The sequence below is a fragment of the Zingiber officinale genome, chromosome 1A, assembly GCF_018446385.1.
Source record: "Zingiber officinale cultivar Zhangliang chromosome 1A, Zo_v1.1, whole genome shotgun sequence".
In the NCBI taxonomy this organism is placed as follows: domain Eukaryota; kingdom Viridiplantae; phylum Streptophyta; class Magnoliopsida; order Zingiberales; family Zingiberaceae; genus Zingiber; species Zingiber officinale.
Genome location: NC_055987.1, coordinates 84,761,317 through 84,783,668, shown reverse-complemented (window position 1 = coordinate 84,783,668; position 22,352 = coordinate 84,761,317). Strand labels below are relative to the sequence as shown.

The 22,352-nt window shown below is 37.6% G+C and overlaps 2 long non-coding RNA genes across 2 annotated transcripts; both read left to right on the top strand.

Annotated features, from left to right (window-relative positions):
• The first annotated feature begins 4,026 nt into the window (after positions 1-4,026).
• On the top strand, positions 4,027-4,781 carry LOC122006071. The gene is made up of 3 exons (XR_006118613.1): positions 4,027-4,260; positions 4,343-4,563; positions 4,715-4,781. It is a non-coding gene; the product is annotated as an uncharacterized LOC122006071 (long non-coding RNA).
• A 7,065-nt stretch (positions 4,782-11,846) lies between these two features.
• LOC122006059 lies at positions 11,847-12,416 on the top strand. Its single transcript, XR_006118609.1, has 3 exons — positions 11,847-11,894; positions 11,978-12,198; positions 12,350-12,416. It is a non-coding gene; the product is annotated as an uncharacterized LOC122006059 (long non-coding RNA).
• The last annotated feature ends 9,936 nt before the right edge of the window (positions 12,417-22,352 follow it).

The following is a 22,352-nucleotide window of genomic DNA, read 5'->3' as shown; positions in this document are numbered from 1 at the left end:
GAGTATTAAGGTCAAGGTGAAAGCTAGACCTTCTTTCCTTAAGACGATATTGCCCCGCCCAGGTGCTTACGGTTTATTGGCAATCATCTCTAAAGATATAATGACTTGTGTCTCGAAATAGGAGCACTCCAAATTTCAAGCCCTGTCGAACTTTCGAAGCCTTGGAACTCTTAAGAGTTGAGAGAAAGAAGAGAATCCAAGAGGAGAAGTCACAACTTGAGAATTGAGTGTATTGAGTGGAAGGAGTGAGATTTATTTTATAGAGATGAAGGATTACTCCCAAGAGGTGAAAAGTTTCTTCAAAGAGGTGAAAGGATATGAGATATGTCTTTTTCTTTAAACCTTTTCACTTCAACCTTTTCATTATGTTTAATTAATTTAATTGATTAATATGATTAACTATTTATTTAATCTATTGTAAATATTAATTAATCAATTAAATAATATCACAATGATTAATCTTTTAATCAATCAATAAATTAATTAATGAAATTAATTATAATTTCATACCCCTCAATGATTCCACGTACTCAAGTTAGCATTCATCCATGAATCTAACTCGTATGCAAATCAAATTTCTGTCTGATCATATCAGACCAACCCCTCATTAGAAATTAATTTCTTATTCTTTCAAAAAATTAGTGTACGACGGTTTACTCATGAAATAGCCGTCTTATCCCTATTGATCACCAAACCAATTTTCCAACCGGGATAATTTAATGGATTTGTCCATGGGATACATCAAAGGTGTCAATGTATTCATGGACTGCTAATTTAATTAAGGATGACTTAGCAAGAGTGATGATTGTTGTTGGATTCGCGTGATCAAAGTGGCGCGCTATGTGGTTTGGATATCAGAGAAGGATTGCATGAAACATTCGAGGGATGAATGTAGGATAAAGAGCACTGAGGTGGTATTGGAGTAGAAATGAAGCAATGACCTGCCACAACTAGGTTAACGAACGACTCAATAATTTAAAATCCGTAGAGATCGTAGAAAGTTGAATGGATTGTCCAAATATCAAAACTTACCATCACATTAGACTACTGGAAGCATGATCACACTAATATTTTTTTTTTATTTTTGATGTTTGATAATTTATTTAAGTTAAAAAAAATAAAATCAACATTAACATACTCATGCATATGCAACAAATGCAATACCATGCATGAGGGTGTCTATATCTAGGCTCCCCCCCTAAGCCCGCTAGATCTAGCTAGGAAATTTTCAAATGTCATTCATTATTAGAGGAGAACAACATTCTCATAACCATTTCTCTCCTCTTCCTCTAATTTCAATCATTGTTCTCCTAATTACAACATACGAGAACCTCACAAGAAAAGGATAAGATTTTTCATCTAAATCTTTTCCCTACTCTTCAATGACCTTTTCCACTTTTGCCTAGTTACTCCACTTTGGCATGTTTCTAACTCGAACACCAGTCTTAATTATATATCTCGGCTTGACTTGAAAACTAGTGTTATATATCTCGGCTTGACTTGAATGGGTCTAGTGATAATCTTGGTATTCATCTTAACCTAGGTCAAGACAATGCCTATGTTGCCTCACTTCACACTAGCATATCACATTAACCTCCCTTGTTGGATTGACAACATATCATCATATTTTGGTCAACCTCCCAAGTTGAGTCGATAGTTCTCGTAAAATCTAAACCTTATGAATTTTACAAACCGAATAAGAACAGGAAACAGGAAATGCAAGTAGTAAGCATGAATGTTGTTTCAATGAAAGCATAACATAAGTTAATAAATTACATAAATGATGACAAGAAATATTATTGGAGAGTCATTGTCCTTGTCCTCTAGCATGTTTAAGAACCCTTGAGAAAGAAGAAGCGGAAGTAATAGGAGAGACCGCCCAAGGGTGTTAGAGTTGACGACACAACAAACTCTCATTAATTGGGAGTGAGGGTCTGTCAAGATTACTTAAACACTTGGGGACTTCTCCCTTATATAAACAATATGATCCACCATCAACCCATTGATAATAACGGATCGAGCTAAAAGGTTCTACACATTAAACTCATATCAAATAACCCAAAATCCAATAAATTTAAGTCAGATCACTTTATATGGGTTCAGTTCGTATTCATATGTATAACTTACAATTAAGACTACCTAATAGAGATAATATCTAACAATCTTCCATTTGGGCTAAATGTGAGTTTTATATGAAATACAAGTAAAACCTTGGCTGATATCAAACTTTATGGGTACAAAGTACCCCTAAATAATCTAATCCATCAATTTCATTGGTGTAGGAGTAAATAGGTCATAGTTATTATATATGTCTGTAATAAGCCCCAATAGTAATCACAATGTCACTAATGATACAGAACAAGATATGGATGTATTGTGTGAAAATTACTTGAAGTGTGATCAGTACATGTCAATTTTCAATTGATTCAAAGTGACTCAAAAGAGTTTGATCATATTTGCTAAAACTTTATACCAAACTGCACTAGCAAATCATGCTCCAAGCCTTATGATTCCAAATGGAATCTATAGCATATTTACAAACATCAAATGCTAAATAACAATAGTAAATCATGATACTTTATTTCAGAGTGTTAAATAAATAAACAAAACTCCAATTAATGTTTTAAACCTAAGTATGTATAATAATAAAAATAAAATATTTGTAAAAAATTATAGAGCAATAAAAAAAATACAGACTTCCACTAGATGAGTTCTTCTTCTATAAGAAGAACTTCTATGTCCACAATATATGTACATGAAACACCTTAAATATCAAGCCTTTGGTAAGTGAATTTGCCAACATGGAATATATGCTTATGTGCTCTATCATGACCTGATAACTTTGAATTCTTTCTTTAACCATCAGAAACTTAATGTCGATGTACTTGGACTTCGATGAACTATGATTTTGTTGGATCGAGTCGCACGTGAGAGAGGGGTGAATTACGTGGTTTTAAAAACTTATTTCTTTTTGAAATTTAAGTACGCAGCAGAAAATTGAAAAGAAAAAGAACACAAGAAAATACGGTTAGTTTTACTTGGTTAAGACCCTTCGGTGACTCCTATTCCAAGACCTAGGTCTCATGTACCTATCGATGGGTAATCCACTAAAATACCTCTTTCGGTACTTTCGAAAGAGGTAATCAAGTACCAATAAAGTTAGAACAAGTGCAACACCCTCCACTTGTTCTTTTGCAATAATTAATTACAAAAAAAAACTTCTGTTATCGACACGTATGAATGGAAGTGAGAACGCTCAAGTGTCGGTGTCAATGTACCAGCCGTGATCAAAAGTCCTCGGAGTAGTAGTCGGGTGCAGCACCTTCGTAGCAGAGTTGTATCAGGATGCTGGAGCAATCGAAACCTCGAATGGACGCATAGTAGCTCGTATAGTGGTTGTTGTGAGGAGCTTAGTTGAGACTGGCTTTTAAAGGCCATGGAAGATGCCTTCCATAGGCGTTGAAGGTACCTCTAATGGGTCAAATCTAATCCCAAATTCACTGCGCCTTATTTGCAACGATGTCTAAATTTTATCCCTTGGAAGACGTCTTCAAGCCATTGAAGGTGCCTTCCACTGCTTGAAGGCGCTTTCGAGTACTGTTCATTCGAAGGCTTTTTACTCATTTTGCCCTGTAAGTTGTGTTTGTAAAATACTGAAAATTAGCGAATAATGATAAGGGATTTTTCCGGAATTTTTAGAAATTTTTCGGGAGTTTTTCGGAGCTCGTACGGACGAGTTCACGAGGATAAAAGCGGGACCCGGAAAAGCCTGTTTAGGCTACCCGATTTAAGCGAGGAAAAGATTTTATTTATATGTCTTATTCCTTTTTATTTCCTTTGTTTTTGTTTTTCGTTTTGTTGTCGCCGAAACCGAGCCAAAGCCGCACCCCTTCCTTCTTCTCCCCGACGCCGACGCGCACTTCACCTTCTTTGCCCTAACCGGCGCCGACGCCGGCGGTTTCTTCCTCTCCACAGCCGAGTGATCTTGTGCCCTAGAGAGCAGCAACAAGTCACCACCGCCGCACCTCCCCGTTGCACACTGCGAGCCGATCTTTGCCCTCTACCTTGCGGACCCGTGCCCTAGATCGCCGGGAGCCAGGAGCGTGCGTCGATGATAGAGGTCTCCGATCAAGAAGGGGAATCCTAGCTCTAGTCTTGACCCTTTCTCCTCATCGTCGGCTTGGATTTACCGTGCCGTGCCCTAGCTCCAAGCTTCGGCTCCTCTTTAGGGCAAGGGTGTTTCGGTAAGGTAACAACAAGGTGAGTTAGGTTGTGTTGTTTGATCTATGATCTCTATTGCTATCTTTACTGGATTCGATTGATTCCAACCTTGTCTGGACAGTGGAGAAGAATTTCAGGAGGTGAAGTTCTGTTCTATTCTGTGGTGTATATTTCTTGATCACCTGAGATGTTATCTTCATCTGATCAGTGGGAAGGATTTTAGCAGTGAGGCTCTATTACTGTGATGCTGGAATTGTGATTATTGAGGTGTTATCCAGCAACTTTCCCTAACCGGTAGCAACATCTTTGATTGTGATCTATTGGTGATCACCTTGGATTTGGGTAAGTTTTTAAAGGTTAATTATTACTTTGTTTAAATGATACGAATTAGGTATATGTGTAGATTGATTAGGATTTTGCCCTAATTTAGTCTTAAAGATTTTATTTAGCTATTATATGGATTTAGCTAAATAAAATATATATGTATTGTTAGTGGACACAGGACGTTGACGAGAGACGAGCATCTTGACGTTGGATTTGACTGGATTGGATCTACAGTTAAAGGCGGGTACCTCTTGACTTATCTTTTATGATAATGTCTTTGGATATGCATAGTATTTTATAACTACATGCAATGAACATGTTTGTCTTTGGTATGTCACTGTTTGTTATCCATAGCATGTTAGGTTTGTCACCTGTGATGTATCCGTGCTTATATCTCGTGATTTGTTGCCATGATTATCTTGTTACCATGAGTATCTTAGTTTATAGAGTGACATACCATGCTTACTGAGGTTAGGACTAGGATTTAGATTGTTGTTTCTGCCCTGTGTATCTTGATTATCTGATACTTAGGTTTTTGTGCCATATCAGAATTGTGTACCTCTATTTGTATATCATATATGATTCGGGTGTTTAGACCCTGATTCTTTGATCTGTGTATATTATTGGTACATATGCTATGGAAGAGGGATATGATTTGGGTCTAGGTTGTTATACCTTAGAGGACTTGTATGCCCTAGATCCGTGGATTTGACCTACTGATACTGTGGTACCCATATTATGTATATATGGATTTTTCTATGCTGATCGGGATATTCCATACTTATTATGTTCGGGATATAGGTTTTGATATTCTATCGACCTGTGGACTTTAGATTTTGGTATGTGACCAGCACTTTTGCAGTACCCATTTGGTATATCGGGATATGGTTATGTTGATCGGTTTTTCCTATGCATAGTGACATGCATCATGATTGCTGTGTGATTGTAGGCTCCACTATAGTTGAGCCCATCGCCAGTTACATGTACTGCACACACCCCACTCATGGTTTAGTGGTATATCGTGTGTGTGGCGGTTTGCGCTGGTCTCGAGGACTCGCTGTGGTAGCCGGCCGCCTGCTTGGCTCACCGGCATTTAGTGTAGCAGTAGTAGCCGCACGGTGGACTCTTGGCTCACGGCATTTAGTGTAGCTAGTAGCCGTGACGGTGGACTCGCTTGGCTCCGTTGGTCGTGTGACCGTGGTAGCAGAGATTTCCTCCCGTCATCGTGTACCGGGAGATGAGAGCATTGAGCTCCCCATTTATGATTTGGGGTCACAGGACAGGAGTACTCCGACAGTCCACTCGGTCACTCATCAGGAGTAGTGACGACAGAGTGCACGGTTGTCACAGCCCTACCCATTCGGTCTCACCATTTGTGTGTGTGAGCTGACTGACTGGCGTCAGGGGTGACCAGGACGCATCATTAGCATCATATGCATTGATGCATTTATATTCTTATGATTTTGTTTGCTGCATTTGGTTGTTGCATTTTGGTTGGATGCATACTTTTGACCTGCATACAGGATTATTGACACTTTCGGTTTGACGACCTTTTTGTCTGGATAGGAGTTCCTGGTGAGTACAGCTTCCTCAGTTACCTTTCAGTTTTTGCGTATTCCCTATATATGATTAGGAAGCTGTATTCCATGTTTGTTGCTGTTAGATATATCTTACTACTCATGTCCATTGGTATTCGCTGAGTTGTTGAACTCACCCCCGTTGATACTATCTTTTTCAGGTACCAGGTTGGTTTTGGTGTCGCTTGGAGTATCCTGTCTGCTGGTCCCCACGTCGCATCAGAGGACTTATCGATTTCACGTATGTTTTGTTTGTTTATGTATCATTTTGTTTAGCTCTGTACTCCAGTTTTGTTTTTGGAGTGTTGATGTCGTTGTGTGGTGTTTTGTATTTGTTATTGGTTGTGTAAGTCTTGCCGGCTAGCAGTCTTTGTGTTTTGGTTTTGTTCCAGCCGAGTGGGCTGATGATATGTATTTAACTGCGTGGTTGTGTCAGCCAGAGGCTGAATTTGATATTAACTGCGTGGTGTTTGTTTTCTTTTATTGTTATTATTCCAGTCGCATGTGGCTGAGGTATATAGTGTTTGTAGAAAAGTTTCAGATTGTCTGCCGTACAGGGGAGATGCTGCCGAAATTTCTTCGGACAGAGACTCCTCTGGGGCGTGACAATTTAGTGGTATCAGAGCGAGGTTACGATACTTGCTACGTATTCTGGATTTTTGAGATTTATCTGATACCAATTTATTTGGTAACAGAGATCGACTTATGAGTCTTATTTTCGATGTTTTGGATTTCGTGATTTTGTCTTCTCGATGTGACTTTTTGGATTATGGGACCTGGCAGCAGCAGGACATCTCCAAGCTATAGGAGGTATGTTGGTATACTGTTATCCTTCTATTTAGTTAGAGTATGCATTGTTGACTGTGAGAGTTATGACACTTTGTATCTGGTATCTGTCTGATATTGTAGCCATATTACATGTGAGGGATTACAGTTTCTGGTGATATATTATATCATACACCAGTAGTTTTTTTAGCTTATGTTATTACCAGTTGGTTAGCAGATTGAGGCACATACCAGCCTTTGCTTTTATTAGCTGGGTAGTGGATAGTATTTATATCTTTATGATGACCTAGCCAGTAGTATACTATGTTATTTTAGTAAATTTCATCAGTAAATATTGATTTACTCTTGTTAGATCTGTCAGTAGAAGATAGATTGACGTTTGTTTGATTTGGGTAGTTGTGATCGATTTACCTTAGATGCTTGTAGAGGTTTTATTTATTCTTGATTAGTTAGTAGATGATCGATTAGTTGTGTTGATCCGATCAGTAGCAGATTAACCTACTTTACTTCTAGATGTCTGAATCTTTGGGTTGTATGTGCTTAATTGATATCTAGAGCACATTTGAGTACAAGTTTTGTACTGACGTGGAAAAGACGGAGTTGATTGTATACTATTGTCGGTTTGGTCAGTTGATAGAGGATCGATGTATCCTATTCCATGGGTACTGTAATTTTAGACTGTATGTACCTAATTGGATAACTTAGAAGATGACATAGGGTTTGTGTGATAGATTGGATTAAATATGCTGATTATGCATATCTATGAAGTGTACATATGATTGTTATGAGTTGAAGGAGTTCTATGATGGATAGTTCATTTGCGGATAGTGAGATATTCCCATCTAGATATGGTTATTGTAGATTCTTGTGGATTATAGCTGTTTAGTTAGCTGTACGTGCATGATTGACATATTGGAGGTATCTTATCGATTAAAATCGGTGTTGTGGTATGTACATATGTGTTTGGTGTGGTATTTGAGGTATTTTGTTGATTTTGTGTGATTTGTGAATGCACCTGGGTTTTAGTATGCCTTATTGGAAGTATACATTGATTATACTCTTGGCATATGTGTATATATGTCAGGTGAGTGTTGTTTGAGGTGTATTGTCGATTATACCTATATTGATATGTGCACACGGGTTTGGTATACATTGTTGGAGGTATCACGGTGATTTATACCTATGATGTGAGTATTTTTGGTATGTATACAAAATGGAGGATTATGTCGATCATACATATGTTGTGTGTGCACGTGTGCCGGGTGTATGGTTGGTAGCATCATGATGATTCTACCTATGTTGAATGTAGAATGTTGAATGTCTACATTATGACATTTGTGGTATTACCCTGTCAAATAATTATCCTATAAGTGGGTGATCGACCCACTAGGAGGATGATAGAGTTGACTATGGATTTGATTTGCTTACTGGGTGGTTATACCCTAGGCTTACCCACAGTGATCTGTGGTAGAGAGATGTCTTGTGCAGTCTCTAGCTAGATAGTTAGGTGTTTTGGACACTTATGTATTGTTGTAGCTCCCACATGTTATGGATTGTTTGTGGTAGAGCGTAGTTTCCACCTATTCTGGATTCCCACATATTTAGGGATTGTTTTTTTAGTGGAGCGTTGCTCCTATATATTGCGGATTGTTTGTAGCGGAGCATTGCTCCCATATTTATTGTGGATACATATTTTGGATTATTTGTGGTGGAGCGTTGCTCCCACATAGGGAGGATTTCTTGTGGTAGAGCGTTGCTCCCACATTTGTGGTATTTCGTGTGATAGAGCATTGCTCTCACACTGGAGGTTCTATTCTTTGGTGATTATATATCGTTGGTGATTAGATCTGTTTATTGTTGAGGATCTTATGGTTAGGAATGTCTGTGAGACGGACATTATGTGTTTTGGTTTTACCATTAGTACTTGTGGTGCCCTAGATGTTATCATGGACTCGATGATTGGGGTATCCCTAGAATGTTTGGATTAGTTTCCATTGTCTTTGTTGACGATGTTGTGATTTATTACGGATTTGAGGTGAGTCACGTACACTACCTTTGCATAGGTCTAAAGATGTTTCGACGAGAACATGTATATGTGATTATCAGTAGTGCTGATTTGGTTTTCTTCTATGAGATGTTTGGGACACACGGTCACCAGTAGGAGTGTACCGTGGTTCCACAGGAGATAGAGGTTGTTGCCGTTGGGAACAGTCGAAATCAGTGTAGGAGATCCGCAGTCTTTTGTGACTCGCAGGATATTATAGATCTTACGTTGAGGGTTTCTCTCGGATAGCTATGTCACTGACACGCCTGACCAGGAAAGGCGTGAAGTTCACTTGGACTGAGGATTGCGAGACCAGCTTCCAGGAGCGGAAGCGGAGTTTAGTGTCGGCTACGATTTTTGGTTTTACCTTCTGGAGAGGACGGATTCGTGCTCGATACCGACGCATCTTTACAGGATTTGGCGCTGTTCTGATGCAGCATGATACGGTAGTCGTCTGTGTTTCTTGGTAGTTGAAGAAGCATGAGAAGAACTACCCTGTACATGATCTGGAGCTAGTCGCCATTATTTTTGCCATGAAGATTTGGCGACATTATTTATATGACGTTATATTTGAGATTTTCACTGACCATAAGAGTCTCAAATATCTGTTTACTTAGAAGGAACCTAATCTCCGACAGAGGAGATGGATGGAGTTCCTGAAGGATTTTGATTGTACCATTAGCTATCACCTAGAGAAAGCTAATGTGGTTGTCGACGCACTTAGCTGGAAGTCTAGAGTGACTTTGGCTTGCCACCGAGTTGTGGTCACAGACTGGTTATCATGGTTGCTCAGTGTCGATCAGGACGAGGATCCGAGAGCCCTAGGCTGTATTTGCGGGTTATTTGCAACCAGATAGTTTCCGGGTAGCAGACCTAGTTCACACGAGACGAGGAGGATATTATATACATCCGAGACAGATTATGCGTACCTCAGTCTCATCCGGTCTTACAGGAGCTACTTTGGGAAGCTCATTACTCTCGATTTGCGATCTACCCAGACGTGACCCGCATGTATCGAGATTTGAGGTGTTTCTATTGGTGGAACGACATGAAGGAAGACATCACGGATTTTGTAGCTAGATGTCTTGTCCGTCAGCAGGTGAAGGCCGAGCACCAGATACCTGTCGGTTTATTTCAGTGGATTCCTATTCCCGAGTGGAAATGGGAACATATTACCAGGGACTTTGTGGTGAGTTTGCCGAGGACATGATGAGACCATGACGCGATTTGGGTAATCTTTGATCAATTACCCAAATCCGCGCACGTTTTGGCTAATCGGAGGACAGATTTCCTGGATCGATTGGTAGATCTGTTTTGCCGGGAGATCATCAGATCACGTGGTGTCCCGTTGATTATTATTTCGGATGGAGACCCCGATTCACGTCTCGTTTTTGACAGAGTCTGCAGTAGGCCTTTGGGCACGCAACTCTGTTTCAGTACAACTTTCCATCCGCAGATAGATGGACAGTTAGAGTGGACCATACAGACTCTAGAGGATTTGCTGAGGTCACGTGTATTGGATTTTTGAGGCAGTTGGGAGGACCGTTTGTCATTGGTAGAATTCGCCTACAACAACGGTTTGCATTTGGCTATTCAGATGGCACCGTTTGAAGCGTTGTATAGTAGGCCTTGTCGGACACCCACCCTCTGGGATGAGGTTGGGGAGGCCCAGTTGTTGGGACCTCATAGAGCTCAGCTTAAGGTAGAGTTGGTCCGTACTTTTAGACGGAGAGTGGCAGAGGCACAGGACTGCCAGAAGAGTTATGCTGACCGGAGTCGGAGACTCTTAGAGTTCTCTATTAGCGATCATGTATTTCTGCGAGATTCACCCACGAAAGGAGTAAAGAGATTTGGCCCCGAGGTAAGCTAGCTCCGCGATACATTGGACCTTTCCAGATCTTGGAGAGGATTGTAGCGGTAGCTTATCGTTTGATACTACCATCGTTCCTGTCAGGTGTTCACGACGTATTCCATGTGTCTATGCTGAGGAGGTATATATCCGACTCGATAGATTTGTTGACAGATATCTCAGTTCCTATTCAGCCTGACGTCACCTATGAGGAGGTTCCGGTATGGATTCTAGACCGGGAAGAGCGTCAGTTGCGGAACAAGACTATCCGACTGGTTAAAGTCGGATGACAGTATCATATAGACGAGGAGGCAACTTGGGAGCTCGAGGATATCATGCGAGCACGATACCCCATCTTTTCACTTGAGGTGTGTGATATAATTTACCGTTCAGCATTTATACTCTTTACCTGTTGTTAGTATTTGCTGATGGTAGATAACGAAATTTGGGGACCAAATTTTTATTAGTGGGGGAGAATGTAAAATACTGAAAATTAGCGAATAATGATAAGGGATTTTTCCGAAATTTTTAGAAATTTTTCGGGAGTTTTTCGGAGCTCGTACGGACGAGTTCATGAGGATAAAAGCGGGACCCGGAAAAGCCTGTTTAGGCTACCCGATTTAAGCGAGGAAAAGATTTTATTTATATGTCTTATTCCTTTTTATTTCCTTTGTTTTTGTTTTTCGTTTTGTTGTCGCCGAAACCGAGCCAAAGCCGCACCCCTTCCTTCTTCTCCCCGACGCCGACGCGCACTTCACCTTCTTTGCCCTAACCGGCGCCGACGCCGGCGGTTTCTTCCTCTCCACAGCCTAGTGATCTTGTGCCCTAGAGAGCAGCAACAAGTCACCACCGCCGCACCTCCCCGTTGCACACTGCGAGCCGATCTTTGCCCTCTACCTTGCGGACCCGTGCCCTAGATCGCCGGGAGCCAGGAGCGTGCGTCGATGATAGAGGTCTCCGATCAAGAAGGGGAATCCTAGCTCTAGTCTTGACCCTTTCTCCTCATCGTCGGCTTGGATTTACCGTGCCGTGCCCTAGCTCAAAGCTTCGGCTCCTCTTTAGGGCAAGGGTGTTTCGGTAAGGTAACAACAAGGTGAGTTAGGTTGTGTTGTTTGATCTATGATCTCTATTGCTATCTTTACTGGATTCGATTGATTCCAACCTTGATCTGGACAGTGGAGAAGAATTTCAGGAGGTGAAGTTCTGTTCTATTCTGTGGTGTATATTTCTTGATCACCTGAGATGTTATCTTCATCTGATCAGTGGGAAGGATTTTAGCAGTGAGGCTCTATTACTGTGATGCTGGAATTGTGATTATTGAGGTGTTATCCAGCAACTTTCCCTAACCGGTAGCAACATCTTTGATTGTGATCTATTGGTGATCACCTTGGATTTGGGTAAGTTTTTAAAGGTTAATTATTACTTTGTTTAAATGATACGAATTAGGTATATGTGTAGATTGATTAGGATTTTGCCCTAATTTAGTCTTAAAGATTTTATTTAGCTATTATATGGATTTAGCTAAATAAAATATATATGTATTGTTAGTGGACACAGGACGTTGACGAGAGACGAGCATCTTGACGTTGGATTTGACTGGATTGGATCTACAGTTAAAGGCGGGTACCTCTTGACTTATCTTTTATGATAATGTCTTTGGATATGCATAGTATTTTATAACTACATGCAATGAACATGTTTGTCTTTGGTATGTCACTGTTTGTTATCCATAGCATGTTAGGTTTGTCACCTGTGATGTATCCGTGCTTATATCTCGTGATTTGTTGCCATGATTATCTTGTTACCATGAGTATCTTAGTTTATAGAGTGACATACCATGCTTACTGAGGTTAGGACTAGGATTTAGATTGTTGTTTCTGCCCTGTGTATCTTGATTATCTGATACTTAGGTTTTTGTGCCATATCAGAATTGTGTACCTCTATTTGTATATCATATATGATTCGGGTGTTTAGACCCTGATTCTTTGATCTGTGTATATTATTGGTACATATGCTATGGAAGAGGGATATGATTTGGGTCTAGGTTGTTATACCTTAGAGGACTTGTATGCCCTAGATCCGTGGATTTGACCTACTGATACTGTGGTACCCATATTATGTATATATGGATTTTTCTATGCTGATCAGGATATTCCATACTTATTATGTTCAGGATATAGGTTTTTGATATTCTATCTGACCTGTGTACTTTAGATTTTGGTATGTGACCATCACTTTTACAGTACCCATTTTGTATATATGGATATGGTTATGTTGATCGGTTTTTGCTATGCATAGTGACATGCATCATGATTGCATGCTGTGCGATTGTAGGCTCCACTATGGTTGAGCCCATCGCCAGTTACATGTACTGCACACACCCCCACTCATGGTTTAGTGGTATATCAGGCAGGTGTGTGGCGGTTCTGCTTGCGTGGTAGCCGGCAGTCAGTTCCGCTCTGTTTGGCTCCGCTGGCATTTAGTGTAGCAGTGTAGTAGTCGGCAGACGGTGGACTCTGTTTGGCTCCGCTGGCATTTAGTGTAGCAGTGTAGTAGCCGGCAGACGGTGGACTCTGTTTGGCTCCGTTGGTCAGGTGACTCAGCGTGGTAGCCGGCAGAGATTTCCTCCCCGTCATCGTGTACCGGGAGATGAGAGCATTGAGCTCCCCCATTTATGATTTGGGGTCACAGGACAGGAGTACTCCGACAGCATCCCGTCCACTCGGTCACTCATCAGGAGTAGTGACGACAGAGTGCACGGTTGTCACAGCCCTACCCACTGATTGTGTGGCGTCAGGGGTGACCAGGACGCATCATTAGCATCATATGCATTGATGCATTTATATTCTTATGATTTTGTTTGTTGCATTTGGTTGTTGCATTTTGGTTGGATGCATACTTTTGACCTGCATACAGGATTATTGACACTTTCGGTTTGACGACCTTTTTGTCTGGATAGGAGTTCCTGGTGAGTACAGCTTCCTCAGTTACCTTTCAGTTTTTGCGTATTCCCTATATATGATTAGGAAGCTGTATTCCATGTTTGTTGCTGTTAGATATATCTTACTACTCATGTCCATTGGTATTCGCTGAGTTGTTGAACTCACCCCCGTTGATACTATCTTTTTCAGGTACCAGGTTGGTTTTGGTGTCGCTTGGAGTATCCTGTCTGCTGGTCCCCACGTCGCATCAGAGGACTTATCGATTTCACGTATGTTTTGTTTGTTTATGTATCATTTTGTTTAGCTCTGTACTCCGGTTTTGTTTTTGGAGTGTTGATGTCGTTGTGTGGTGTTTTGTATTTGTTATTGGTTGTGTAAGCCTAGCCGGCTAGCAGTCTTTGTGTTTTGGTTTTGTTCCAGCCGAGTGGGCTGATGATATGTATTTAACTGCGTGGTTGTGTCAGCCAGAGGCTGAATTTGATATTAACTGCGTGGTGTTTGTTTTCTTTTATTGTTATTATTCCAGCCGCATGTGGCTGAGGTATATAGTGTTTGTAGAAAAGTTTCAGATTGTCTGCCGTACAGGGGAGATGCTGCCGAAATTTCTTCGGACAGAGACTCCTCTGGGGCGTGACAGTGTTAGTCTGAAACTAAAACATCTAACCTACAAAACAAGATTAGCACAGTGAAAATAAGTAGTAATTAGCTCCTGTCCTCCCAAGTCAGGAACTAGTTAAGGTCTCAGATTAGGAATCCAAAATGAATCTAACCTGGACTGATGCCTACTATCCCTCAACCGGGATGCGTCCTCACAAAGTCACTCTCCTCCAGTGACTTACCTTTACTTACCATCTTGCAGTCGATTGACTAGCCTTTTGACCCACCAGATTTTCATACTAGTTGTCAGGTCCGCAGACCTAATTGGACTTCTGCCAGTTGCCTGGTCCCGCAGACCCAACCGAATTTCCTGCCAGATATCCTGTTAGCTAGTTGACCTATCTGAGCTTCGTACCAGTTATCCGGTCCCACAGATCTAACTAGATTTTATCCTGATGTCTGGTCCTTTGAAATTGTCAATTCTTATACACTTGGTAATTTAATTAGATTATAAAACACCTAACTTAACTCACTTGTTATTCATCAGAATTTGAGTTAGACCATTAGTACAAACTACAACAATAATTTCTCCCTTTTTGATGCACTGACAATCTGGATTAAGTTAGGAAAAATATATGACAAATAGGTAACAAAAAATGATTGCACAAGAAATAATAATAACAAATATATAACAACCTGGGTTAAGTTTTGTTCTCTTAATCGTTTCTGGGTTAAGTTATACTGATTTTCTTCTTTTGGTTTCTAACTTAAATCCTAACCCGCCCCCTTTAACATTCATCAAAAAATATGAGTAGATAAATGAGTGAAAAAAACATGTTAAGTAAAGCAATCAGGGAAAGTAATAAAATTTTGACAACAAAAGACTTTCAGGATTTTTCGGGGAAGCAGTTAGAGAATGTTAAGAATTTTAAAAAATGTTTTAACGTATGGTATGTTTTGAAAGATAAAATATACCAAAATTTTTTTAAATTAAGCTTCCAAAATAAGGAATTTCAAAGTATTTTAAACAAGAGTTTGAAAATATTTTTAAAATACGGTGTACATACTTGCAAATAAAAAACTAATTTTGCAAAGAGAGGTTCAAAAGAAACATTTTCTAAAATTTTCAAAGTCATTTTAAAGAAGAATTTTTGAACAAAAAATTTCCAAAGTACTTGTAACAAAATAGTATTTTAAAACAAACTTTCAAAGTACTTTAAATAAGGATTGACTGAAGAAATATGAAAATAAAAAATAAAAAATTGGACAACCATTTTTTTGGTAAAGGTTTCCTAAAAATAGTTTTTTCACAATATTCTAAAAATTGGTTTCAAAACTTTCTAAGTAGATATTTCAAAAGATTATTCAAATATCCTCCCCGTGGTTCTGATATGATTTTAAAATAGTAGACATCTATAAGTTGTCCTTTAGTGTCTAACTAGAAGTTAGTAACTAATTATTAGAAGATAGCAGTATTCACTTAATTAGTCAAGTTAAGTATTAGTATCTAGTTAGTGTTTGACTATAATTAGATTACTTAACTTGATCACTGTATTGTTTGGTATTTTGCGCCCAGACTTGTGTTATGTTGATGCACTAGTATAAGCATCTTAAGTCTAGGCAAAGGACCTACACATCTCATACCGTTTTAAGTTAGTAAATATACAATCAAGGTAAACCTAGTGTGTTTGTGAGATACTCAAGTCCTAGATCTATAAGATCATATTTTCTATGGATTTGACCTAGGCTGAGGCAAACCCCAATTTTGAAATTCTAAAGAAATGGGAAATTTTAGAAAGTAAGAAATTTTTCCTAGAATTTACAACTTATTTGAAAAATATTTTGAAAACAGCAAGCCTAGTCTATGAGGTACATTCCTAATTATCGACGTATATTGCTAAATTTACTTTTAGGGAGGGATTTGGTAAATATGCCAGCTAAGTTTGACTTGGACTCAATGTAATTAAGTTCAATGTCATCCTTAGTTACATGATCCCTGATAAAGTGATGTTTAACTTTGATATGTTTGGTTCGTGAATGATGCACTGAATTTTTTGTTAAGTTGATTGAACTAATATTGTCAATTAGGACTTTTATATTTTTAAGATTTAGATTGAAATCTTTTAGGGTGTGCATCATCCATAATAGTTGTGCAACACATTCTCCTATTATATATTCTGCCTCAGTGGTAGATAAAGCAACATAGTGTTGCTTTCTACTAAACCAGTTGACAAGTGATAGGCCAAGTAGTTGACAACCACCACTTGTACTTTTTCTATCTAATTTATAGCTGACATAATCTGAGTCAGAAAACCCTATGAGTTCAAAGTTGGTCGTTCTAGGGTACCACATACCTACGTTGGATGGGATGTTCCTTTTAAGTATCTAAAAATTCTTTTAACATAGGTCAAGTGTAATTCCTTGGCACATGTTTGGTACCGTGCACACATACTAACTGCAAATAGAATGTTAGGTCGACTAGCAGTTAGGTATAGTAGGCTTCTTATGACACTTCTGTAATATTTGAGGTCTATAGGTTTTCCATTTGGGTCACTATCTAGGGTTATATTAGTGGCCATTGGAGTTTTAATTTCCTTTGAGTGTTCTATACTAAACTTCTTAAGTAATTCAAGTGTATATTTTTGTTGATAAACGTAATTTCCTTCATTTGTTTGTTTGATTTGCAGACCTAGAAAAAATGTTAGTTATCCTACTAGGCTCATTTCAAATTCTTGTTCCATCAATGTTATGAATTATTGTAGAAGTTTTGAATTAGTTGACCCAAATACTATATTGTCTACATAGATTTGAGCTATAAAGAAATCTTGATTAACCATTTTGACAAATAGGGTTGGGTCTACTTGACCTTTTTTGAGCTTTTTGAGATTAAGTATGTGGTCAATCTTTCATACCAAGCTCTAGGAGCTTGTTTCAGGCCATAAAGGGCTTTCTTTAGTTTAAATACATAGTTTAGGTGTTATAGGTTTTCAAACCCTGGGGGTTGGCCTACATATACCTCTTCCTTAATTAGTATATTTAGAAAGGCTGACTTAATGTCCATTTGATATAATTTGAATCCCTTATGGGCCGCATACCTTAATAACATTCTAATTGATTTAAGTTTGACGACAGGAGCATAGGTTTCATCGTAATCAAGTCCCTCAACTTGACTAAAGCCTTTGCTACTAATCTGGATTTGTTTCTAGCAACTTCCCCATTTTTATTTAGTTTGTGTCTAAAAACTCATTTTGTTTCAATTAGTTTTTTATGTTCTGGTAGTGGAACTAGATCCCATACTTCATTTCTTTCAAATTGGGCCAGTTCCTCTTGCATAGCTAATATCCAATCTGGATCACTTAATGATTCTTCTACTATTTTGGGTTTGATGTTAGATATTAAAGCTATTTGGCTTAGGTTTCTAAAAGCTGATCTGATTTGGACTCTTAAGTCTAGGTCACCAATTATTTGATCAAGTGGATAGTTTGGGTTAACCCTTATTGTTTGAGTTGGTTCATTTTCTTGTGGTTGATGTTCTTCTTTACATTCTTGACTTAGACTTTCACTTGCTCCCCCTTGACTAGTGTTGCCTCTTATAAACTCAATTGGTTGATTTTGAGTTTGTTCTAAGTTGAGAGTAGATTCTTCAAACTTTACATTTGTGGTTTCTTCAATTCTTAGTGTATTTTTATTACATACTCTATAACCTCTGCTATTTAATGAATATCCTATAAAGATTCCATTTTCTATTTTTTGAGTTAAATTTTTCTAAGTATTCTCTTGTTTTTAGTATGTAAACTGGACATCCAAACACTTTAAAATATTTAATATTGGGGTTTTTATTATAATAGAGTTCAAATAAGGTTTTATTATAATTTTTATTTATTATGGTTCTATTTTGTACATAGCAGGCAATGCTAACTGCTTCTGCCCAAAAATATTTTGGAAGTTGATATCCATTTAGCATTATCCTGGAGGCTTCAAGTAGGGTTCTATTCTTTCTTTCTACTACTCCATTTTGTTGGGGGTCTTTTACGGCATGAAAACTAATGATGATAACCTTTTTTAAGGCAAAATAAATTGAAGTTGTTGTCCTTAAATTCACCTCCATGATCACTTCTAATTCATTTAATTTTTTGGTCTTTTTTATTTTCAATTTATTTGAAAAATTATTGAATACTTCAAATATTTCATCTTTATTTTTTAAGAATGTTACTCAGGTGAATCTTGAGTAACCATCTATTATTACTAGGCAATAGAGACTCCCATTTATGTATTTGATTCCATAAGAGTCAAACATGTATAGGTGCAATAATTCTAGTATTGAATTAGTTTAAATTTGATTAGTTAATTTGTTGGTTGATTGAATTATTTTCCTTGTTGACAAGCATTATAGATTGTTTAACCTAAGTTAGGTAATTTTGGTAAGCCTCTAATTAAGCTATTTAATTTTGTTAAGTTTCTAAAGTTTGTGTGAGACATTCTTCTATACCATAACCAAATTTTTTTTTTTTTTTTGTGTCAGGTGACACTTAAGTGAAAAATGGTTAGATGAATTGCATAGATATTGTCCTTCCTAAACCCTTTTAGGTTTATGCTAGGGTTATCTATGTGATTAATTAGACATTCAGAAGATAAAAACCTAACCTTATATCCTGAATCACACAACTGGCTAATGCTAAGTAAATTATATTTAAATTTATCGACAATTAATACCTTTTTAACAATAAAGTCAGTTTCGAGTTCGATATTACCTATTCCAATTACCTTAAGTTTGTCGTTGTTTCCAAAGACAACCATTCCTAAGCTTTTGTGCGTGAGTTGAGTGAATTTTGTGTGATCCTCAATCATATGTCTGGAACAACCACTATCCAATATCTACTTAGTTTCCTATAAAAGTGAGATGTCATTATCAATTTAATTTTTTAACTGTAATTTTCTCTGAATTTTAAATTGAATTTTATGTCTAAGTTTAAATTAAGTTTAAGTTTAACTTAAGTTTTTAATTTTAAGTTTAATTTTAAGTTTTAAATTTTAAGTTATAATTTTAATTTTAAGTTTTAAGTTTAATTTTTAAATTTTAAGTTTTTTTTTAAGTTGTTAATTTTAAGTTTAATTTTAAATTTAATTTTAAATTTAATTTTAAGTTTTTTTAAAATTTTTTAATTTTAAGTTTTTAATTTAGTTTTATTTTATTTGATATTGAATTAAATCCTTAGTCATATCACCCGATCTATATTTTCAATCAGGGGATCCTATAATGTTGTGAGATGAATTAGTTTGAATTTTAGGGTTGAGTTTAACTTTGTTAGATTCAAGTTTAGCTTTGAGTTCAACAAATAAGCATTCTTTGGATAAACTTCTGAGCTATGGTGAATCATTTGGACATTATTAGAGTAACCATACATTGAAAATTTTTCAAATAGTCCTATCCACTGAACTTAATAACAAAACTCTAGTCTAACCAGTTAAGATTCATAAGGGGTAGCTTTAGTTAGTTTCCAAATGCACCAGGTCAAAGTCATTTTTCCTAAACATGTATAGACAGAGTTTCCCTAACCTACTATCATCCAAAACTTTACCAATACCGTTGATCAAGTTAAACTTTTGTCCCTTTTTGACTAATCCTAATTACCCAGCCGGGTAAACCATTATTTTGGAGGTGCCAACCTAAATTATTGATTTTTTCAATTTATGTTTTGAGTTTATGTCGATTACTTTTATAATTATAGTGGACTTGATGGTAATTTAAGTTATTTTGATTTGAATTTATTTTGTTTGTTAGAATTTTACTTTATTTTACTTTTTAGATTTAGGTTTGATTTATTTAATTTTATTTTGGAATTTAGCTTTAAAGAGTTATTTTGGTTTAAATTATTTTTTTAGGTTTAGTTTTGAATTTATAGTTTTAGTTGGATTTAGTTTTAGATAGTGGATTTTATTTTATGGTACATAAAATTGATTGAGTCATACTAGCATAGTTAGACATGCTTTCCGAACCCAGACTTTAGTTAATTTCTTATTTTGATCTATAAGTGATATAAAGGTTTTATTAGTCAAGCTGGATTTGTATCCAAGAGCAGACTTGTTGTATACAACTCTTTGTGATCCAAGTATCATGTCAAGGCACTTGGATCTATTTGTAAAATTTTCTAGTAGTTCTTTTAGTTCAAGTATTTCACCTTTCAATCTGGAATTATCCTCCTCAAGTTTTGCAACTTGAGTCAGGGTTTCAGGTTAAATTGGCTTCACTATTGAGTTTGAGTTCAGTTGATCGTTAAGTAATTTATTTTGTAGATTAGTTCATTTATTTTATTTTCAGACATAGTTAATTTTTTATTTAAACATGCTATTATTTTAAAAAAAAACTTTTTTCTTAAAGTAAATTATACCTCATCGGAACCTTCGGAAACAAGTACTAACTCGTGTCTCGATTCGGGTTCGGACCCATCTTTTGAGTTGTTTTTCGATTTTGGTCCGTAAGCCATCAACACGAGGTAGTTGGTGTGCTTTAGTTCGTCACCATCTGATTCCTCCGCGGATGATTCATCCCATGTCGCCTTGAGGGCTTTCTTTTTCTTCAGATTAGGTCAATTATTCTTGTAGTGCCCTTTTCTGTTGCATCCAAAGCATGTGACATTCGTCTTGTTATTATTGGAGTTTGAGGTTGAGTTGATCTTTTGCAGGTCTCTTTTTGTGAAATTCTTCTTTCTCTTGGTGAACATCTTCCTTACCAGGTTCACCAGGTATTCTTCATCATCTGAGTTTTGGACAGACTCAACTTTAGGTTCTGGTTTGGTTCTAGTCTTTTCTTTTGATGTTCCTGCAATAAAAGCAATACCTTTCTCGGGTTTGATGTTAGTCTGTTCGTGTAGCTCCAATCCACAAAAAAGTTCATCTAACTTTAATTTGGATGAGTTCCTCAAAATCTTATAGGCATCCACGATGGATGCCCATAGTGCAGTTCAAGGAAATGCGTTTAGCGCATACCTTATAAGATCCCAGTTCTCCATCTGGTGGCCGATTGTGTGAAGTCCATTGAGTATATCTTTTATCCTCACGTGCTACTGACTATCAGTCTCACCTTCCTGTATTTTTATATCAAATAATTTATTTAAATATAGATATCTTTTCATTACCTTTGCGTCGTTGGTTCCCTCGTGTAGTTCTATGAGCTTATCTCATAGCTCCTTGTCGTTTTTGTATGGGTCGACATGGTTCAGTTTGTCCTTTGTTAACACACACTGGATTGTATTGAGGGCCTTGAAATCAATCTCAGCTTTCTTCTTCATTTTCGGATTTCAATTTTTTTAGGTCTATTGGAATTCCAACATTGTCAATTGGCGCCTTGTACCCTTTGGCAAAGCTGAACCATTGGTCGAAGTTAGTTTTCACGTACACCTCCATCCGCTTCTTTCAGTATGAGAAATCATCCCCATTAAAGAGTGGGGGGCGAATGGTGATGTACCCTTTGCTTTAGGCCATTTTAGAGCTGTAGATGGAAAACTAAAGAAATGTACCAAGACTAGGTCTTAGATTAGCAGAGTTTGACAAGAATAAGAAATTTCGAAGAACTCGAGTGGCGTTGCACCAACTTCGAGTTAAAAACCAAATGAGAAATCATTATTTGAAAAGGTAAGTTCTACCGATTCAAATTGAATATGAAAAACTAAAATTTGAAAAGAAAATAAAAGAATTCCCCCTGGCTTGATTGGTGGTTGCACCAATTCAGAGTAGAACATGCTCTGATACCATTTGTTGGATTGAGTCACACATGAGGGGGGGGGGGGTGAATCACGTGGTTTTGAAAAATTATTTCTTTTTGAAATTTAAGTACGCAACAAAAAATTGAGAAGAAAAAGAGAACAAGAAAACACGGTCAGTTTTATTTCATTACCGACACGTATGAATTGAAGTGAGAGTGCTCGAGTGTCGGTGTCGATGTGCCTGCCATAATCGGAAGTCCTCGGAGTAGTAGTTGGGTGCAGTACTTTCACAGTAGAGTCACAGCAGGA